General features: G+C 36.7%; 1 protein-coding gene across 7 annotated transcripts in view; it reads left to right on the forward strand.

Moving 5' to 3' along the window:
- Positions 1-12,607, forward strand: part of LOC140533499 (protein FAM107B) — a 90,739-nt gene that overhangs the window by 19,618 nt on the left and 58,514 nt on the right. Inside the window, exon 1 of one of the 7 annotated variants that reach the window (XM_072653262.1) lies at positions 7,326-9,750. The exons of 5 other annotated variants lie outside the window; for them this stretch is intronic. The gene's annotated coding sequence lies outside the window, so the exon portion shown is untranslated. Of the gene's footprint in view, positions 1-7,325; positions 9,751-12,607 lie in introns of those variants that run through there. One more of the 7 variants, XM_072653259.1, reaches the window with a different exon arrangement.

Consider the following 12,607-nt stretch of genomic DNA (forward strand, 5'->3'; position numbering starts at 1 on the left):
GTTCAGTTCTCTCCATGTATGTGTGTGTGAGAGAGAGAGAGCTTAAGATTCTATTCACTTCCTTTTTTGCTTATATTTTGGTTAGATTTTTCTAAATCTGAGAGGGGGATATTCATTTGATTGTTGAGAGTTTGCAGTTTTTCCTTTGAATAACTCTTCACCCTTTGATAATAATAGCTAGCATATAGCATTTTTAAGATTTGCCGAGCATTTTACAAATATTCCCACTTTATCCTCACAACCCTGAAAGGTTTGTGCTCTTATAAAACCCCATTTTGTATAAGAGAAATCCGACGTAGAGGTTAAATGATCTGTACGTGGTCACCTCACTAATTGTTGTCCGAGGTTGGATTTGAACTAAAGTATTCCTGACTCCAGGTTCTGCTCTGTGTCCGCTGTGCAGCCTGGTTTTGACCATTCATCCGTAGGAATCACTGGTAATCCAGCATATTTGAGTCACATCAGTCTATGTCTTAGGTGCCAAACATTTATTGGGGCTATTTGGTACAAAAGGGTGTTTCCCTCTCTTATTTGAGAGTTTCTATTACAGCTGCATTAATTTTATATCCTCAAGATTGTCTCTCTTTTCATCATCTCTTCCCCATATTTGGTTTCAAATTCTCCCCAGTCATGAATGTGATCAGTTAACTTTTATCTAGTTATCCCATTGAAGCTTATGGAGGTAAATGGGGGCAGATGATTATGTCTTTAAGAAATTTTTTACCAATTAGATAAATATATACCAGTTTGATTTAGGCTTCACTTTTTAGTAAAAGTTTTTCCAAATGTGTGCATTCAGTTTTAACATCAATAGAAAAAGAGGGAATTTGTGGCTGCTTCTCTTATTAAAGTCAAGAAGTGAATTATGTTAATATTTCTTAACTTATATTTGAATATAACTTCATATTTTCTTAAACTTTTTCCACTAGAGACCCCTTTTTGCATTTTGGCAGCATTCACAGTGGAAAGTGTGCACACTTTGTGTTCAAAACCAGGGCTGCTTTGAAGTTATGTGATACAACATGGCAAGTGCCAGAAATATCTCAGATTCATTATGAGTTTGATTTTGAATTAAATTTTGGTCTCCATGCTCGGAAACCTTTTACTGTTGCCATATTTTTCAAGACCCCATATGGGGTTAAAACCCAGAGTTGAAGAAGTACTATGGAGTGTGTTTAAAAGAGATACATAATTTAATTAATAATGGCACACAAATCATAATATTGCAAAGACTGACACTTGTCTTACTTATGATCTCAGTGATTTATTAGGCAGACAGAATGCCCGTATTATTCTTCTGAAAAAACCTCAACTCTTCTCTAAAATAACAGACCATATTCCCTGTGTGTCTTTCCGATGCCTAAGAGGAATTTTTTTAAACTAAATAAATGAAATTCCTTTTGACTGAAGGTGCCTCTTTCAGAATAGCCAATATAATGCTGCCAACCCAGTGGCAAATACAGACTAAATGATCTATGCTGTTATGTGCATTATGAATGGGTTGAACATGAATCACTATCTTAAAGAAACAGATTTTTCTTCCATGTGAAAGCATGGGTTTTATGGAGTCATATAGAGTTGTGTTATTTCAGTATTACTTCAATCTATACTGATAGAGAGGTGACAAGGTGGTTAAAATTCTGGGCCTGGAGTTAGGAAGACCTGAGTTTAAATCTAGCCTTAGAAAGTTAACCAGCTGTGTCATTTTGTTTGCCTCAGTTTCTTCAACTGTAAAATGGGGATAATAACAGCATATATCTCTCACAGGGTTGTTATGAAGATCAGTGAGATAATATTTGTAAAGTACTTAGCACAGTGTCTGGAACATACTACATGCTACGTAAATGTTCCGTTCCCTTCCTCCTACTGAAGTAACTTTCCTGTTTGTGTCACTGTGGGCTACAATCTTGGACTCTTCTTTAACACTTTCCTTTTCTTCTCTCTCCAATCCCTTGTCAGACCTTGTAAGTTTTAACTCCAAAACATTTCTTCTATCAGGTCCCATCTCACTAATCACATAGTTGTCTTCTTGTTTAGGCACCCTTCACCTGGACAGTTTCCACAGCCTTTGAATTGCCCACTCTGCTTCCTGGTTTTTACATCTCCAGTCAGTCTTCCATATAGTTGCCCAAGCTATCATCCTGAAGTCTAATTCTGGCCCTGTCATTCCCATAGTCAAAAGGCTTCAGGGTTTTTTTGTTGCCTCTAGGAAAAAAATAAATACTTCTCATCCTGCAATTTAAAGTTCCTTACAATCTGACTCCAGTTCACTTTTCCACATTTATTGCTTATGGCTTCTTCTTCTTACCCATCCTGTGTTCAAGCCTGGCTTATCTTGCTGTTCCCTGATCTTAGCATCCAGTCTTCCACCTTGAAGCCTTTGCCCAGATTGACCTCCGGTGGTGCCCCCAGTGGACTTCTGCCTCATTTCCACCATTTAGAACTTCTGTCTTCTTTCTACACTTCTTTCAGCTGTCAACCAGGTGGTGCAGCAGATAAGATTATTATACTTGGAATCAGAAGATCTGAGTCTGAATATCAGTTTAGATAGTAGTTTTGTGATCTTGCAAGTCTATTTATTTCTCTGTTACCCAATTGTCTCATCTGTTAAATGAGAGAGTTACCTCAATGACTTCTTTCAGCTCTGCATTATGGTCCTGTGACCAACTATAACAAAGCCTTTCCTGATTCTCTGAATAAGTAGTGTTTTCTTCCTCCTTAAATTATCTTGTATTAACTTATATGAGAAAAGGAAGGGAGAAATGTTGAGAATTAAAAAAAATATGTGAGGTAGAGTACTAATATGGTACCATTGACAGTCTCACTTATTGATACCTATGTAGCAGGCTGCCTATTTATTGCTATATGTAGTTGATTCTCTAAAGAAATTAGAAAAGTCACTATGATTGGTCATTAATTGGTATTATAATTATATAATATAACATATTTTGCTTTTCTGATTACATGTAATGCACTCTCAATATTTCATGTGTAAATTACTCTCTTACCTAGATGACTGAGATCCTTTCTGAATTTATGATCCTATAATTTAGTATATTATATGACATTTTAAGAAGTCAATTAGAGCGCAGGAGGGATTTGAATAGCAGATATTTTATTAGTTGTCAAGATTTTTAAGACACATACTCAAAGTGGTGATAGAATAATTTTTTGGATATATCGGCGAGCTCATATGTGTGGGCGTTTTCTTTACTGAGACAGATCCTAACCTATCCATGCTTTCTTATCCTTTCTTAGATTTTTGTTCATATCCTTCTAGCAATCCTTCATAGAAGATCTGCCTGACATGATGGAGAACTTCTTCTAACACTTGTAATATGTTTGTTAATACCAGTACAGTGCTTTGGCTGTCATCTGCTTCACTCTCTTTATATGACTAACTCATCTCTTTTTCCCATTATTCATGTTGTTAATGATATATTTTTTATACTATTTAACTCATGCAGCTTATTTTTGATAATATGCTGTTGTTTCAAAACATAATGCATATCCAGTTTTGATTTTTCTTAGATCCATAGGTGATAGCCACATAGCTCCACTAGGAGAATATTGGTGTTAAAAAGATGAGCTTTGATGGGAAGGGGCACATGGTCTTACTTGGAAGTGTAGTACAATTTTCTAAATGCACAATTCTTTCCCCTCCCTGCCCCTGTAGTTCTGGGCCTTGCTTATTTTCCATCCCTAGTGCTGATTCTATGCATATGTGTTGCATGTCATAATCTAGACAAGAAACAATATTGCTGTAGAAAAGTACAGTTACTTGTTGCCCAAAAGTTAACTTGTGCATAAGTTAGTCAATAAATATTTACTAAGCACCTTCTATGTTCTAGACCCTGTGCTAAACACAAAAATACAAAAAGAGGCAAAAGATAGCACCTGCCCTCAAGGAGCTCACAATCTAATCAACAAACAAACAAGTTATATAGAGGGTAAATAGGCTATTATCAAAAGAGGGAAGGCACTAGACTCAGGTAAAGGCTTCATATAAAAGATGGAATTTTAATTGAGACTTAAAGGAAACCAGTGAAACCAATTAGGCATAGATGAAGAGAGGGAGAGCATTCCAGGAAGTAGAGACAGCTAGAAAAGATACTCAGAACTGAGAAATGGATGGTTTTGTTCATGGAATAACTGGGGTGCCAGTGTCATATCAGTGGATAAGAGTATATGTCAGGAGAGGAAGGTGTAAGAAAATTGGAAAGGCAGGAGGGGACTAAGTTTTGAAGGGATTTGAGCACCAGACAGATAATTTAGTATTTGATCCTGTAGTTGATACGGAACCACTGGAGTATACTGACCAGGGAGTTGGTTGACCTGGTCAGATTTGGGCATTTAGGAAATCAGTTTGGTGACTAAATGGAGAATATTTTAGAGTAAGGAAAGACTTGAGGCAGGTCTACCCACCAGCAGGCTATTGCTGCAATCCAGGCATGAGGTGATTAGGGTCTGCACCTCTTCGTGGTGGAAGTGTTAGAGGGGAGAAAGGGGTAAATTCAGAAGGTGTTGCAGATATCAAATTGAGAGGCCTTGACAACAGACTGGATATGTAGGGTGGGAGGTGGTGAGGAGTCAAGGATGACACCTAGATGTTGAGCCTTAGGGACTGGGAGGGTGGTGTTGCCCTCTATAGTAGTAGGGACATTTTATGGAGAACTTGCAGGCAGGCAATTACATGGTGGTCAGAAGAGGTGATACAAAGACACTCTCAAGGTCTCTCTCAAGAACTTTGGAATTGATTGTGACATGGGAAACAATGGCATAAGACCCTTCAGCATGGCGTGCCCACATCAGAGAAGGTGCTGTGCTCTGTGAGCAAAGTAGAATTGAAACAGCTCAAAGGAAACGTAGGATGCGCAGATTTGTAGTACCCACCCCAAATGTTCACTCGGATTATCTGTGGTAGAGCGTTCCAAGTTGGTATTGGTCTGATCAGCCACAGTTGGACACATTGAAACTTGATTTTATCATTGTGATGTCATTTTGGTCCTCCTCGAGAACAAAGGACAACAGCCAGCTAAGTAAGGACATTTCTATAGTGGTGCTTTAGAGTTTTGAAAGCATTTTACATGAATTCTCATATTTGAACCTTACAGAAACACTTTGGAGCCAGTGTATATACACATTGGCACTTTTATCCTCATTTTATAAATGAGGAAGCTGCGACTCTGAGATTAAATGACTAGACTGTCTTGTGACCATTAAGCAAAATTCAGACCTAAGTCTTCCTTTCTCTAAGCCTATTAACTATTTCAGATTGTAGACTGATCCTGTTTAAGAAAGTGTTTCCAAACCTAAGATTATAGATTTAGAACTGGACAGGACCTTAAAAATCACAGATGAAGAAACTGAAGTCTAGAGAGTTGATTTCTTTTCCAAGGTCACAAAGTACTGGAATTCAGGTACTTTGACTCTAAATACAGTGCACTTTTCACTGTACCACATTGTCTTGCAGATTAATCAGTCAACAAGCGTTTTTTAAGTGTTAGGCACTGTGATAAGCACCAAAGCTACAAGGAGAGGGAAAAAAACCTCAGTTCCTATTCTCCAGGAACTCACATTGTAATGGGTGAGACAGCATGCATTCAAATACGTGTATATAAGATATATACAAGTAGATGGAAAGCCATGTCGAAGGGAAGACACTAGCATTAAGGGGACCAGTAAAGGCTTTTTCCAGAAAGTGTGATTTTAGAGTCAGAATTTAAAAGGCATCCAGAGTATTTTTTCTTCTATCCATTTTCCTTCTCTTAAAATTACTTTTTCCCCTTTAATATGTTTCTTTATGAATGGGTAATGGAAGACAAGTTATGACGAGCCCCAGTTTCCATAATCTGTTTTGCTTTACTTTTTTATTGGAGTACCCCAAACTGGCTGCGTATCCTGTTCCCTCCCTCCCCTACCCCCTTGAGCTTAGACATAGTACGAATGGTCTACCTTTTGCTGAGTTGGTTGAATGCAAAATAAACATTCTGTTTGTTCAGGAAGTAGCCACTTTTACATGGAAGCATCATTAACCTAGGCCCAGTGTAAAAAAAATGGATTGAGGCCAGATCAAAGAGAGTAATCACATTGAGCTCATTTTGGTTTCTGGCATTTAGTCAGGCTGATCAGTATCTAGGAAATAAAGGTTAATCATTTTGAACATCCTATACTTAAGGACAGACTAAAATTGCCTACTTGTTTCCTATTTGCCATGATTTTCCCAATCCATGAATATTTCCTTCCTTGAAGGAAATAAGTTTTTTTTTTTGATCTGGGAGTTGCCAATGAAAAGGCTGAGGGATTAGTGACTTTTTAGAAAAAAAAAATCATGAGCATAATACACATACAAAAGATGCAGTTACATATGAAAGAGAGGTAAAGGCCCTGGCCCTGCTCTTTCTGTGCTGATTGGGGATCTGTAATTCCTATTTACTCTTCAATCCATTGACACTGGCTTCCTGGCTGTTTTACAAATAAGACCTCCATCTCTCAGCTCCAGAATTTTGTCTGGCTATCCGCCGTGCCTGGAATGCCTTCCCTCTTCATATTTGCCTACTGGCTTCCCTTGCTTCCTTTAATCTATAGTCTTAGGGCTGTGGTTCAGTACTGGTCTCAGGGATAAATAAATGATGCCTTAAAACTCAAATTCTAAAGAGATTGCATTAAGCCCAAACCTAATAGGCAAGTTATTTAACCTCTTGTTGTCTCAGTTTCCTAATTTGTAAGAAGAGGCTAATATTTGCACTGTCTGCTTCAGAAGGTAGTGCTTTGTGAACACTTAGGGACTACACAAGTCAAATTTATTATTATTATTGTAGTCATAGAATCTTAAAGTTGAAAGAGAATTTATAGGTTGTCCAGTTCTGCCTCTACCCGCTACAGTGCCCTCGACCGGTAACCATTCCAAACTTTACTTGAATGCTTCTAGGAACTGAAAACTTAACTGCTTTGTGAGGAAGCCTGTTCACTTTTTTGGATAGGTTCTTTATATTATAGAGCCATTACCTGTCTTCTCTGTTAAATTCTACCCACAGATCTGTTTGTTTTCGGTACCCTCCTCCTAAGTCTGTTTCCTATAGGCTAAATATCCTACTTCTCTTGATCATCATAGGAAATGGTTCTTAAATCTCCCATCATCCAGATTGCTTTCTCGTTTGTCATACTTCCTCTTAAAAGGGTCACACCTTAAATGGGTCACTGTACTCTAGATTTATATGACCAACAAAGAGAACACTGAATGGATAGTAGTTTCCTAGGTACTCATATTTTTTTTGGGGGGGGGGGGTTGGCTCGATTTAGCCCCTCCTTCCTCTGTAGCCTCCTTCACCTGTTGCTGTTCAGTCATTTCAGTCGTGTCCAGATCTTTATGACCCATTGGGTTTTTTATTTGGGCAAAGTTTGCCATTCCCTTCTCCAATTTATTTTACAGATGAGGAAACTGAGGCAAACAGGCTTAAGTAACTTGCTCAGGGGTCATATAACTAGTAAGTATCTGAGGCCAAATTTGAACTCAGGTTGTCCTAACTCCAGACCCCATGCTCTACTCACTGTGCCACCTAGCTGCTCCTGTGCCTGGCATCTTTTAAAAATAAATTTTTATTGATTCCTTCAGTTTACAGATTCTGACTGTGAGCCTTTTTCTCCCCCAAGATATCTTTAAAAATCCAGCCTTTTGGTGTGTATGCATTTTCTTTTGAAAATAATTATAATTATTCAGAAAACAATGCATTGGGTAGTATGGGTGCTGCTTATCAGCTGTGGTGAATTTCTTTGATTTGCTGTTTATTTCAATGTTCGTTACCATTTAATTTGAGCTTTCTTCTCCGTTAATTTCTCAGCAGAGGATACTTACTCAGTTCTTTTTCTAAAGCTGCTGTTCAGACGTGATAGATATGGCCAAGGAGGAACATTGGAGAAAGCCAAGTGTTAGAACTTAGCTGTTAGTCTGGAAATCATTCATAATCTTACTGTCATCCTCTTAAAGTAACTATTACAATAGAAGATGTTTGATAGAACTTGTGTTAAGTTATTTTTAGGAGATACTTGGGTGCTCCTATGTAAATGAATTAAAGGAAAATTCAATTGCCTTCCCTCCCTACTTGAGATTTATCTAAGTAGTACCTAGCAACAGTTACTAGAAAGAAGAAGCTTCAGCTGTCAAGGAATAGGGGTGGGGAATTAGAGTGAGTGAGTTAGGGTGTTAGGGTGAGGAATTAGAGTGAGTCAATTAGAGATCCATCCAGCCTATATAGGATTCCTGACTGAATGTGATTGATTTGGTTTTACAGGCGAATGTTGGAGAGATATGATACTCTGCTTATTTTTAAAGTATCTATAATGTATTTCATCCACTTTTACCTTAAGAATCCAATTCTCAAATAGCTACTTAAAAAGAAAGAAAACTAGAATTATAATTCTCTATGCTAAGATCTCTCTCAAAAGTTAGCCCTGATTAGCGCTGGCTCATTGAACAGAAACAGTGCTGTCTAGCTCACAGTTGACTGGGGATTGGCAAGCAGAGGGATATGTAATGTAATAGTGAAATTCACACACACACTTCTTTGACCTCATCTGGGATTTGAGGTGGAGATGATAGTCACACCTTAAGAATTTAGAGAATTGAAACCTTGGAAAAGTGAATAGAGAAAGAATTTTTTTTCTCTTTGCCCCAGGTATTAAGAAATAATTTAAGTTTGTTGGACTTCTGTGATAGTAAATAATAACTTAACCTTCATAGAATGCTTTACAGTTTACCAAAGTGCTTTCATCACAATGATCCTTTAAGGAAGGTTGTGCAAGTATTAATATTTCCATTTCACAGGTGAGAAAACAAGGTTTCAATAGATAAAATGACTTGTCCACACAACTGTTAAGTGTGGGGAGTCAGGACTGAAACCTAGTTCTTCAGACTCCTTTGTTAAAAATACATACATACATTCATGTGGAACTCTTCTGTTATAAAAACAAAATTTAAAAACCAGTGCAGAAGCTGTTTTCGATGAATTATATTTTTTGTCTTTACTAAAAGAGAATTCAGATCCCTAAGTATATAAGCCAGTTCTTCTGACTCTAATTTTATACTGAGATAAGTGCAACATCATTTCCTAAATGAGTTCAGATGAGGTGGGGTTGAGTAACAAGAACAGGTGAATGAATTCATAAGGTTCAGTGTGTGATTCTTTTTTTTACTGTCAGATTTTCATTTGGAAAAGAAGTCAAGTGTAGAAAATGTGGACCAAACAAATAGTATTATTTATAAATTTTTTCCCCATGAAACATTAGTTGATTATAGAGATCTGGAAGAGAGATAAAAAAGTAAGGAATCATGGTTATTTTGTAAAAAAGTGTAAATAGGGGCCCTATGGCCATTCTAAAACTGAAGATACTTACATATTACACAGTCACACCACTTAATGAGGGAGTTGGTTCATAAGTGACAATATTTGCTTTAATGAATAGATTTAAATTAACTCATACCAAGAGCATTTACATTCAGGGTAGCTGGTCAGTTGTACAGAACTAAAATCTTACAGCTCTTAGAAACAGCATTTTCTATTGGCTCAGGCAGTCAGTAACTGGTACTAGAGTTTGTACAGTCTGTTTTTCATTGTTTGCCTTCGTTTCTTTGCCATGTGAGGTCATTCAGCTGTACGCAAAGACTGGTATATGCAGATATAACTCTTCTCTAAAAGTTGCTACTAGTTCTCTTTTTTTTTATTTTGGGCACTAATTTGGCTTTCTGAAAAGGTAAGTTATTTCAAGTTTTTCTCTCTTGCCATGGGGGGGGAAAATTAGTATCTGCCTTTTTAATTGAACTTTTTGAGTTCTGTCATGAATTTGGGGACTGAATAGTTAGTATTGTAGGAGGTTAATATTTGGATTTTATATCTTTTTTCCATCTAAACGCAAGATTAGGTGGAAATATGAGGAAAAGGTTCCTTTTTTCTTGCCAAAAAAGTTTTTTTTCTTCCCCAACACTTTGTTTTCACATTTTACAACAGGAACTAGACATGAACTTCAGAAAATATGTACCTACTGGAATCTTCCTATAGTTTCTTTCTAGATACAGTATTTTGATAGAGGAGGTATGAAGTCTTAAGTTATAGATTTTTAAAGGAAAACATACCCTAGGAAACTCAGAAATTTTACTGCGTATGCTGTGGAGATACTGAACATCATTTATTCTTGTGGGAAAATGGTATAAAGTAATAGTAATTGTCTCTTTATTACCCTAGTGCTCCCGTTGCTCCCAGAAAACTCAACTTTTTCCCTTGCTACTTTAAATTCACTTCCATCTCAGTTGCTTTCCTCTTCTTTCTTCTTTTTTTCCCTGTGAATTTTTGTGTTCAACTTTGTCTCTGGTATTTTGGTTATTTTTTATAAAAATGAATGCAAAAATAAACACCTTTTGCATCCAAGCCATTACGACAGTAGAGCTGGGGAATTCAAATATAAATTAGGTTGTGGGTTTTCTTATTAAGTTGTTAGCATCACCAAATACAGTCTTAAATGAAAACTATAGAGCTGATCTATTATTAAAGGACTATCTGAAGTCTGCATAATAATTTAACATGAACTAGTTGAAAGCTTTTTAAAATTATAATTCTCCAAGTCCTTATTCCTACCCTCTAATTTTTTCTTGTATTTGCTTAAGTCTGTGCTGAAGAGCCATTTCCAAAAAGCATTGTAAATGTAATTTTTTTCTTACTATTTTTTTGACTGTAATCAGGGAAAATTTTTTTCTTGCCCAGGGTGCTTTCCATTGGTAAGGACTGAAGCAATTTGTTTTCCAGCATAGTTAGAGTACTCAACAACTCAAATTGTGATACTGTTTTCTTTTATCTGGGGGTTGCTGTGTTCATTTTTGCAGTAGCTTATTAAATCAATCGTGGACTCTTTTGAATTCTTCCTTTAGCTTCATGGGATACCTGTGTTTTCTGGGTACTGTCTAGGGCACCCTTGTTTTGATCTCAAGGATTTCTGTTTTTACTAATTTCTTAACTTTTACTGATCTCTAATCCTTGGCTCAAAATTGTTGAGCCTCTTTGAATTTAGAAACTTGCTGTAGCAGATTACATATTACCTTTTCATCTAGCACCTGATCTGGATATCCAGTTCTAGCACCCTCTTTCTTCTCTAGCACATCTGAACCAACTTGAGTTTAAGCAAAGATATTTATTTACAAAGGGAGAGAGGATATAAATTCAGATAACAAAGCAGGGTACATTAAATAGAAGTATGTTTAAAAGATTAGATGACTAGGCCAAACTGGATATCATCCAGCTTTTGAGTCTGTCCTGTTTCTTTGAAAGTGGACAAATATAAAATGTTTTTACCCTAGAATCATGTCAAAGCATGTTCCTACAGACCTCTTCTGCCACCTCCTTCAAAAAAAAAAAAAAAAATAGAACGTGGCCATTTAGGATTGTCCCATATAAGGTGCTCTCTGCCTGCACTGAGTTCTTTTTGTTTTCCTTACAAGACAAAGATCATTTTCAGCCAATCAGGAAATCTGATTGCTTCAAGATATTTGGTGGTTCACCCACAATCTTTTTACATAATTATTTTCTTATAAGGAGGAAAGGAGAAATAGTACTCATTAAATAAATTGCACATTCACTCTTTGCCCAGATAAAAGAATAATTCAACCCTTTTATAATAATAATAATTCAACTCTTTTCACTAAGAAAATTCATGAAAATAATTCCTTACTGAGTGTAGTTCATGTTTTTATTTGATATGGATTTACAATATCCCCATTTAGAAAATATGGGTTGTTTTTCTCAAAAGAGGTTGCTGATTTACTTCACTTCAAGTTGTACAAAAATTTTTATTTACATGAAGTTAAATTTTTAGCGAGTTTCATAACTTTTTAGCTTAATATTTAACCTGAAGTCTTACCAAGAAATCTTATCCTTTTTGAGTATCTAATGAAATAATTCTTTATTAAATTAGTAGAAACTTCATTTATTAAATTGGGGTTTATTCTTATAGTTCCCATGTGCACTTTTACAGGTGGACAGCTTGGGTTCCCTTTTTTAAGGTTTTGAGTATCCAAGCCTTGCAGGCCCACTGGGGTGGTGATTCTACCTTTGGGTAGAATCCCACCATCTCCTATTAACTTTGCGTCCTTTCCTTGGAATCTTCTCCCAAATTCATGGAGGAACTAGGATAACACTAGGTGAAACTTGACTAGCTTTAGAATGGGCCTGAGTCACAGCTCTTCTTGTTAAGAATGGTTTGTGGGGCCATATATTAAAGGGTTGAAGAGGAAAGAAAATCAAATAGGAGTAAAGCTAGGCGCATTCCCTGTATGTTAAGGGAGGAAAAGGAGTTTATAACTCTACCACAACAGATTAAGGAATCATTAATAGTTTATTTCCCAGATCACTGACTACTATGGAAGTGCTAGGGCCCTTTTGTGTCTCTTTCATTACCTGCCTCCCTGTACCCAATTTAGGGGGGAAGGAAGAAGGGAAGTCTGAGGTGAGAAGGTTGGGCAGACTTCTTTCCTCTACAGGTCTGTCCCACCCTCCATTAAGATGAATTGTTTATATGAAACAATAAACCCTGTGGGTGAGTTCCCTTGGCCAACCATTGGACT

Source organism: Notamacropus eugenii, chromosome 3 (assembly GCF_028372415.1).
Source record: "Notamacropus eugenii isolate mMacEug1 chromosome 3, mMacEug1.pri_v2, whole genome shotgun sequence".
Classification (NCBI taxonomy): domain Eukaryota; kingdom Metazoa; phylum Chordata; class Mammalia; order Diprotodontia; family Macropodidae; genus Notamacropus; species Notamacropus eugenii.